The following is a 10,165-nucleotide window of genomic DNA, read 5'->3' as shown; positions in this document are numbered from 1 at the left end:
AGTTCTTACCTGTTAAGCCTCCCTGTAATCTTGTTAAAGTTCATCTACATTCAGTTTTTAAAGTCACTGGATTATATTCACCACTAAGGTCTCTTGTAACTATAAGATGATATGATTTCATTCTTTGCCTTTGAATCCATTACCTTTCTTTTTTGGGGGGGGGTTCTTACCCACCAAACAAGTATAAACTCTCCCTCCTCTGGGTCTCACAGTATTTTGTTAGTGCCTCTTTATGACAGTACACATTCTTCAATATAAACACAGAATCCATTCTCTCAATTAGATCTAAACTCCTTCAGGGCAGGCACTTCATCATCTATCTTCATCTTCCTCAACCTCAAATACAATGCAGGACAGCGCTTCGTAAATATTTGTTAAATGTGTAGTGATTTAATAATGATTAAATGTGCAGTGATTTAATAATACAAATATACGAAAATTACAGTGGGTTATGGTTTCCAGACATTTCAGGGCAGTTATCACTGGATGATTCTTCATCTCCACAGCACTAAGCAATATACAGTGACTGTCTCCCTATTAAGGAATATTGACTTAAGCCATTTTTTAAAAGGACACAAAATTTAAAATAAGGAAAAAATACAGGGGGAAAGAACGGGACAACTGTAATAGAAAAACAATTTGAAAAATGTTTAAAAAATACAGAAAATGATTAATTTTTACAATATATCTTACATATATTAAATACATGTAAAAAACACAACAAAAACAAAAAAAAAACTTACCTTGATACAGCTGAAACAACAAAGCTTGGAACGATGAGGACACAGGCGAGCATCCCGCAATTTCTCCATACAAATGAAACACCGGAAAACCTCAGCAATGCTCTGAAAATAATTAAAGATGTAAAGTCCACCAGATTAGGCTACTGAATCAAGAGTAAAAAGCATGCTTAAAATAATTCACTTGATAACAGTTTACTTCTAACTTTATTCCATATCAGGACTTGGTCAGTTAAGGTCCAGGGTACCTGAGAACATCTAAGCTTCACAATGGTCCTATTCTAAGGAAAGGCTATGACATGCAAACAGGCAGACTTACGCACAAATATTTTCACGGAAGCAGTAATTAGAATGGCAAGAATCTGGCTAACCCAAATGTCCAAATATTAATTAAACTGTCTCAGTTAATTTACAGTCACTGCAAATATTTCAGGAATTATTTAATGATATGGGAGGAGGGGGGAGCCTATGTTTAACAGTAAGAAAAAAAAGGAATAAATAAACTTTTTACTTTTTCTGTAATTTTCCCAAAGGGGATGAATTACTTTTATAATATTGGAAAAGTTTTTAAAAGATGTATGTCCTAATAGCAGTGCACTTTGGTCAAGAAAGAAACAAATTCAGAATCCAGAAATCCGAATTTCTGCCCTGATGCTGCAACCAAGTAGCTCCTTACTTGAGCCTATTGCGATTTTTGGTGGCAGCTCTGCCAATGTTTAGGGAAGAAGGAAAGATCACGTAAATAGAAGGAACACTGTTATCTTTGCAAGAAGTCTCATGTGAATCAACTTAGGAAGTAACTGACAAGAAAACAGATATAACTAAATGTAAGTTCTTAAATATTTTAAGTTTATTATTGCGGTACATTTATTTTTCCTCCATTCTAGGAGAATGTAACTCTCCTAAAACCAAGGTAAAGTTATCAAACCTTTATAATATCTTCACACAAAGAATTAAGAAGAAAATCCCTGGAGTCTAATCATGACTCTGCTGGGCCAGAAAGGACCTCTGAGGTGCAGATGCTGGGGGGGCCGGGAGGTGTGGACAGTAAGACCATTGGATAGACTAGTTTCAAGTGGGGTGCTCAGTGACATCGCTGCCCTTACTAAGAAGCAAAAACTTATTTAGTATTTGAAAGGTTCAAAATTAGACATTATACAGTTATTTCCAATAACCAATCCTTTAAAAACAGATGTTCCTAGCCTTTACGTAAATACATTTAAAATCACAGCTTACAAGTGTCAGATATAAATAGTTGTTCTAGCAAACTACAGCCAAGCACCCGCTCACTCACAGGAAAGGCAAAAGTATAAAACTGCACCGCTGGGAGGAATGTTTACCCGTTCGGAGGGAGAGCTGGATCCGCGCAGGAACTCGCAAGAACTGGTCGCGGGTGGAAGGGCACGTCCCCCTGATGAGTTTGCAGTTGTGCTGTGGGAAGGACGCCGCGTGCGCACCGTGCGGAGACCGCCTGAACACGCCGGGTACGCACCCCGGCCGCGGGAACGGTCCGAGCGCCGGCACCAGAGCGCGGCGGAACCAGCACGACGTCCTTCGCACCCCGCCGGCCCTCCCCACAGCCGCGGCGGCCAGTCGGGCGCCCGAGTAGAGAGAGGACCAGGGCCAGGCGACCCGACTAAAAAGCCCTCCCCGAGTGGCAGGGGCAGACCAACCACCAACCTTCTCACACCCCCTCACCTCCACGCTCTGTTCGTCCATTGCCTCCGACTCCCGGCGGGGCTCGGCGGCCGACGGAGTCAGTGATCACACCTAGTAGGTGCCGGCCGGAGGCCGCCGCTTCAAACTGGCGCGGAGAACCACCCGGTGTCCACGTCAGAAGGTCCCAACGACCGCCCCACCTGCGCGCCCCATCGCTTCTCCACCGGCTACCCCCACTTCGCCATTTTTATCCCCGCACCTACCCTAGGGCGCACTCGGAGGGCGAGCGTTGGCCGCAGCTCCGTCCTCCCGCTTCAGCTGCCGTTGGGGACCACAAGGCAGCCTTGGCCCACGTGATCCCGGCCCGCTGGCGCGCGCCTAGAAAACGCCTGAAAACCCGAAGGCGCTGGTCCCCGGCGAAGAAGGCGCGGCAGGGAATTACAGCCAAAGGTCACCAGGGCAGGTGGAGGCGCGGCGCGCGTGCCCGCAGGACGCAGCGTTGGGAGCGCCGCCGAGAGGCTGTACCTAGTTCCCGCGGTGCAGGCCGCGCACACGAGATTTGGCGGTTCGCTCCTGCAGGCTTGCGTGCCTTCCACTCCGGGATTACGCAGGGAGCAGAGAGCGTCGCCATTGGCAGGGGAAGGGGCAGAGCCTCACCGCTCTCCAACTTGCCCGCCGAAGACCGCAGCTGCCGGGATGCTAGTGCGACTCTCGGGTGACATCTGACCTACTGTTTGTTTTGGTGCAGCAGGTGAGCTAAGAATTCTTTTTACATTTTAAATGAAAGAAAGAAAGAGAGGGAGGGAGGGAGGGAGGGAGAGAGAGAGAGAGAGGGAGGGAGAGAGGAGAGAGAGAGAAGGAAGGAAGAGGAAAGAAAATATTCGGTGATACATACAAACTATATGAAATTTACATTTATCTCTAAGTAAGTTTTATTGGAAGACAGCTTCACCCACCCATTGACCTGTTGTCTGTGGCTGCTGTAGCATTATGAAAGCAGAGTTGCTGCAGATAAGGTATGGTCTGCAAGGCTGGAAGTATTTACCATCTGCCCTTTTACAGACAAGTTTGCCAGCATCTAATTTAGTACACGTCCTTCCCTGTGAGCAGAGGCGATTAAGGGGAGATTTTGCCTCTCCTCTAAGAATGAATTGAGGAAAGGTCAGAATGTGTTCTGTCCTTGATGCTGTGGATGTGATGGCTACTTTTTGGAATTCTTTCTCTTCCACAAGTCCCAACCCTGACTTTCCCTGTCTACCCCACCCTTTACTCCCAGGTCTTTCCAAGGCAAACAGCAGAGTGTTAGCTAAGGACCACTGTCACCAACCAGCGGTTCTCTGCAGGCTAAAAAGAGTCACCTCTAAGATTATCGAGCCATTGTGTGGCATAGGGGTGCAAGTCCTTGGGGCACACACCCTGCAGCTCCACTCTTCTCTCCTTACAGTATAATTTAGGGATGTTGAGGGGAATGTGGTCTTGCTTTATCTGTTAATTCCTCGGAGGAAGTTCTGTTCAGAATGAATTGTCTTGAAATGTGTAATAAAGTTACCTATCAAGACCACTTTTACAGAGAGATTTAAATGTGATAATAAGAATAAAAGAAAATGAAGTGACATTGAGGGCGTCTCTACTTTTATAACAGCCCTTGGTCTTCGCTGTTAAGCACACTGTAAAATGACTTTTATACATTTATGGATTGAAATGGTTCTGCTGAAATTTTAAGTGTTAACATTGTTCAAACTTCCATTACTGACACCTCTCACATTGTTACAAATGGTTTTGTATTTGACATTTTGATCATACTAACCTGGGACATTTTGTGCTGAAGCTCTCATTTCATGTGATTGGAAGGTTCTGCTTATTTTGATTTCGGCACCTTTCAACAGGAAGCCACTGTGTTATGTTTGTACATCTTACCCTGATGCATTCTATAAACTGATCGTCGTACAAGGGGTTTTGCAGAGATGGAGAAAGCGTACATGTTTTGTCAGATTAGTGTGGTTCGTGGAAAACAAAGATTCTTTTTCCCTACCTGGTTCCTTACTTTTCAGATTTTCTTGTTTGCTTTTCCTTCAAGCTACTGCAGTCCATAAATGCCCCTTATTTGCTATAACAGCTTTATTGCGATATTGAGCCACATGCCATGCAGTTCACTCATTTAGTGTACAACCCAATGGCTTGTAGTGTATGCACAGAGTTGTACGGCCATCACCACACTCAATTTTAGATCATTGTCAGTACCCCCGAAAGGAAGCCTGTACCCCCATAATCATGACCTCCTCAAACCCCCACTCCGTTGTTCAGCCTTAGGCAACCACTAACCTACTTTCTGTCTATGAACTTGCCTATCCTGGACATGTCATATAATTGTGGTCCTTTGTGACTGTTTTCTTGTACTTCGCACCATGTTTTCAAGGTACTCCTTATTTTTCAGGTCCTTTTTAGTTTTTCTTTTACATGTGACATGTAAAAGAGTAAATGTGTGTGCAGAAATATTTAACATGTTCAGGCACGTGAGATCCATTGGATGCATCTTCGTGGTCATCACAGCGGCTGGCAGTGCCTAACACATGCCGGGTGTTCTGCAGGTGCTTGCTGAGCATACAGAGGTACGACTGATAAAGCGAATGTTAATTATGTGGGCCCCAAAACCTCCCTTGGCACAGAGGTGGGCACAACCTGGAAGGCTGGCTCATGTTGCACTATGCTCAGAATTGTGCTTTAGGAAATGTAACGTGAACACCAGCAATGTCACAAACAGCAGAAGCTGGTGATTCTCTCTCCTTGTCTTCATCTTCTCTGCCCTGTGTATGGAGAACAGGGACACCCTCGCGCAGTTTTGGGCTCTTCCTGGTTACCCAGCTTGGCTGCACCAGCTCCTTCCTAAGGTAGAACCATTCCTGAGACAGGAGCTTTTGGTAGATGGCTGCGTTTGGGTTTTAAATATTTTGTTTATCTTTTTTCTCAGAGTTTTACAGAAGAGAGCAAGGGCTTTGTCATAAAGTAGTCTTTCATAAAGTTTAGGCCTGTTTTTACAGGGCTCTCTCTGGTTGAAGATAACTTGAGCCACGCTTTTCATTTTGATGGACACAGAGTGCTCGCTACACCTTTTAGAAATAAGAACCCTTTTAAGTGAGAGTAAGAAAAAGAAGTATTGAAGGATGGTTCTCTTATTAATTTACTGCGCAAATGGCAGGAGTTCAGACTTGGACCTGGGTTCTTGGTTCCCTTTGCCCCTCCCAGTGTATTTCTCTGGATGATGATCATTTTCCAGTTTCCCAGGAAGGGTCATGGAAACCTGTCTGGAGTTCTCATTGTTACCAAGTCCAGGCCGATCTCGGCTGTGAGATACATGATGGACTTACTGGACATAACGGGAACATCAGCTTTTGTTTTGAAGACCTGTCCCCCGGTCTCGGTCTCGGGGAGGATGGAAAGTCTGCTTAAGTTATAAGCTAGCTAATTGCTTCCTTAGTGGAAGACCGAAATGAGTTTTAAAGTAAAATGCATATCTCCAAGTGCTAAGCAGCCGCTCACAATAGGCGACAGAGACAGCGAAGACTAATTTAGGAGGGGCGGGTCTGTTCTTTTCTGTTTTGTTCTCTGTTTCTTTCCCTTCCTCCCTCTTTTCCTTCTTTTTCTCTCTCTCCTTCTTTCTTTCCCTTCCTTCCTTCTTTCCTCTCTCCCTCCTTCAGTTCCTTCTTCTTTTTTTCTTCTTTCATTTAACCATTATAAATATGATGGAGTTGTGTCTGTAGGCTTTTGCTGGTAATTAAGTAAATTATACATTTAACACAATCTTGAATTACTAGGTGATCATCTTAGGCACTCAAAAGTATAAGAGCCCTTGAAAGCAATATCCAAGTATAGATATTCCATAGCACGTCTTACAATCTAAATATTGCTTTTAGTGTAATCGAAGCAGCAAGAGTAGTCACAGCAGTTGATGGACTATTTTTCAAATTGATTTCAAAAATGTATTTAAGAGGATGATCTTCTAGTCTAGATTACCTATTGATTTTTAATATGAAAAGCTCATTATGTAAGCAGTAACTGCATATAAAAACCTAGCAAACCTTTGCATAAATCCTTTAATTGAATTTCCAGAGCCTGTGATTCTACATTTTTTAAAAATTAAATCTATTTCTTTTTTTAAGTGTTACTGTGTAATTTGCATGCTGTGAAGAGGCCCTGTCCCAGATAAAGTGCCATTGATTCTAATTAAACCTCAACTCTGGGCTTGCTTAAAACTAGCTGGAAAATTACAGTGTTCATGCCGTAGTACACTTACAGCTTGTGTGATAGGGTTATGGAAAAAATAATAAAACTAATTTCCAGGAGAGAATTTATAATGTGAGATTTTATTTTTTCAATCTGATAATTAATAGTGAAATCATATCATATATATAAATCATATTTTAGCCTATAATCTGAAATGGCAATTAGGAAAGATAATATACACTTGATGTAAAACCATCATGTTACGTGTAGATAATCTTTTGGCACTTTAATATTTTAATTGTAGAAGGAAAGGATTATGGATTCAAGTCAAACACATTAAATAGTGGGTTTCCTTTGAAAATATGATTCTTTTGCTATACACTATGTTAGTAGATTTTTAATTTTAGTGCGAGGAAGTATAAAAGATACAGAGGAAGATATTCTGGCTATGGTTGTGTTAAAATGTGTGTATTAGAATTACCAGGGGAAAGAAAAATATAAAAGCTGCAATAGGTTTTTTTTATTTTTTTAATACCTAACATTTGTTATTTTAAAGGCAATAAAATTCCCTAAAGAAATATTCATAATCAATAAGAACACAAAATATGGAATATATTAACTGAGTTATAAAAATGTTGGTAGTATAGCACAAAATGAAAAACACAGCAAGTTATGTACGGTTTAAAGTGTAATCAATTTTGAGGTTGTATACAAGGATATAAATGATAAACACAAGTAGTAGCATTTTTAGTAAAGGCTGTTACAAAATACTGTATTTATGGCCTATTGCATTCTTTTTATAGCTCATGAATGTAGAAAACAAACAGGGTATCCATCTTCTCAGACAGCTTAAAATTCCCTTAAATGATATTTTTAAATGGAAATACTGAGCTCATTTGATCTGTTTCTTCTTCAAGCACACATTCGTTTGAACAGGCATGTACACTAGGGTTCCTTTTCAGACTCTGGAAAGAAAAAATGTTGATCATGATGATGCATTGCCCTCCCTCCACAAAACAGGGCCAAATCTGACGCCTTTACAAGTAGTTCAGCCCCTCCCCTCACAGGGCTCCCTGCCCACTCCCCGTGACCCAGGCCACCCCAAGGAGAACCTTCACACCTTTGGAAGCTGCGTTCATTCTTCCGGGCCACAAGGGGGCTGTTGAGGTATTGGTTCACCTCACTCACTGGCAGGAGAGTTTTAATGCTGGTTCCAAAGGTGCTTAATTTCCTGTGGTACCTGTGAATATGCATACAGTGTGTGCTCAGCCATCTAGCAGTTCAAACTAGACAGCTGGTTCTGGTGGGGAGCCCCCCCCCCTTCCCTTGGACAAGTCCTTTCTGAGGAAGCTGAATCTGTAATGTAATTTCATTAACTTATTTTCAGCATTTCATCTGCTTTTGATGTTTCCGCTGTCGCCTCTTTTTTCCCTTTGGTTTTGTCATTTCCGGAGCAGCCTCTAGCCCGTTGTGATTGATGGGGCACAGTTCCGTGGCTGTAGCAGTCATGAACTTGGGTATCCTGCCTTCCTAAAATAGAAGCAGGATTTAGCAATGCTCTGTTTGTTTCTTATAAGTTCAGAGTCTTTGTAAAAGAAAAAGAAAAAGAAAAAAAAACTTGGGAAGAAGGGCAGAGTATTTAAATATTTTCCTATTCCTCTATTTAGATTAACATACGGTTTAACACTACCTAGCTGCATCCACCCATCCATCCATCCATCTACTTATCCATCCATCCAATATGTATTGAGTACATATTGTGTGTTAGGCACTACTTCAGAGAGTAAGAATTTGAATTTGGATCACTTAGTGCCTTCAGGAATCTCATTATCTAGTGCAGAAGACAAAGACATATGCAAATAATTTTAATGTGTAGATGCAGAGACCAAACTCAGCCTTGGGTTAGAAAAGGCTTTCATTATAATGTTAAAAGCTTTTTTACTTATGACTATAGTTTATTTGGACTTTATAATTTATAAAACAAATTATTGGAGGTATATGAGTATACTATGATATTGAATACTATGAAGATAATGGTTTTAGAATGAAGTCTTCTGTGGCATGACCATATATACAAGAGGATATTTTACATAGTGAGCTTGGAGACGAGATGATTCCATTCTCTACAACTGATTGGCACCAGTCTGGTTGCCCTCAGAGAATCACGTGGCCACTGTCATAGGGAGAGTCAACACAGAGGTTGATTTGTAGAGTGTGGGCAGTTATCTGCAAGTTGAGGACAGGGGCAGGGGCACCAAATAAAATGGTGCTTGAATGTGGCCGGGGAGCTTGGACAGTGGTCAGAGGCAGGATTCAGAGTTCCCTGAGCCAAGATGCAAGACCCAAACCAGAAGTAAAAGCCCAGCTGAGCTAGGAAAAGCCCAGCCAGCACAAATTAGAGGTCTCTGATAATGCTGACATATAGTAAGTACCCCAATCCCTGGCCGTTCCTGAGGACAATGGAGCCAATAACAGAGAAATTGAGCATCTTAGAGACAGAAGAACCGAGAAGCTAAAGGTGATGATTCTCTGGGGCTCAGAGCCCAGAAACAGGCTTATTTGATCTCATCTAAGCAGCTATACCTTCTTTGAGGCAAATTGATGGCTTACAAAATTGAGTCCCCTCTTACAGAGTAGCAAACATAGTTAACTTTCTGGAGATTCATTGTTAAAAGTGGTGGCTATTTAAATTTAAGATAATGTAAATAAAAATTAAGTTTCTCCGTTGCTCTAGCCACATTAAAGTATTTAGTAGCCACGTGTGTGTGGTTAGTGGCGACCATGTTGGGCAGCCCCGATGGAGAGTGTTTCTGCCACAGCAGAGCACTGTGTTGGACAGTGCCGCTCTGAAGCAGAAGTCTCCAAAGTGTGAAGAATGACCTGTTGGGGTTCTAAAAGGAAACATTACAACTTGTATTTATCCATTAAACTTTCACTTATTATTAAATATATCAGCATATCAGATGGCAGGTGCTACTGTTTTAAGTGCTTCCTATATTTATACACATCATCTTTTCAAATATCTTTTCAAATATGCACTGAGTTAGTGCTATTATCCATGCTTTACAGATGAGAACACAGGCGTAAAGGAGGTGGCAGAGTTGCGATTCCTGCTCAGGTGGTCTGGCTCCAGGATCCTCACTTTTAACCTCTATATGATGTTGACTCTCAATTAAGAAACATTGATCTTTACAAATAGTGCCCAGACGTGGAGATGGGTGCCCTCTCAAGTCCTCAGATGGTTGGGGGGCCACGTATGACATGCAAGGCTCTGTGAAGTAAGGCTGGCTGTCTCCCCAAGCAGGGAGTTCATGGTGGAGCCTGTGTTTCTTGTGGACTTGCATCCACATTAGAAAATGCATTGTAGTTTCTCCTATATGCTCAGTTAAATGGATTGAGACATTAGAGTATCTGGTTTAAACTAAAACATCTCTCACAAGATGAACAAAAAGCTTAAAAAGATTTCTGCAAAAGAGAACAGCATTTGAATACTTACAATGTAAACACAAGCAAGCGAAGTGGAAACAGCAACATTGCCACTTCAG

At 42.0% G+C, this 10,165-nt stretch overlaps 1 long non-coding RNA gene across 1 annotated transcript; it reads right to left on the bottom strand.

Moving 5' to 3' along the window:
• Positions 1-1,986: 1,986 nt before the first annotated feature.
• On the bottom strand, positions 1,987-2,766 carry LOC149994766 (uncharacterized). The gene is made up of 3 exons (XR_016507815.1): positions 2,663-2,766; positions 2,439-2,544; positions 1,987-2,171 (listed from the first exon to the last, which is right to left on the bottom strand). It is a non-coding gene; the product is annotated as an uncharacterized LOC149994766 (long non-coding RNA).
• Between the last annotated feature and the right edge of the window lie 7,399 nt (positions 2,767-10,165).

The sequence above is a fragment of the Furipterus horrens genome, unplaced genomic scaffold, assembly GCF_987537825.1.
Source record: "Furipterus horrens unplaced genomic scaffold, mFurHor1.1.pri manual_scaffold_13, whole genome shotgun sequence".
NCBI lineage: Eukaryota > Metazoa > Chordata > Mammalia > Chiroptera > Furipteridae > Furipterus > Furipterus horrens.
The sequence above is the reverse complement of the archived record's forward strand: the minus strand, read 5'-3'. Positions and strand labels throughout refer to the sequence as shown.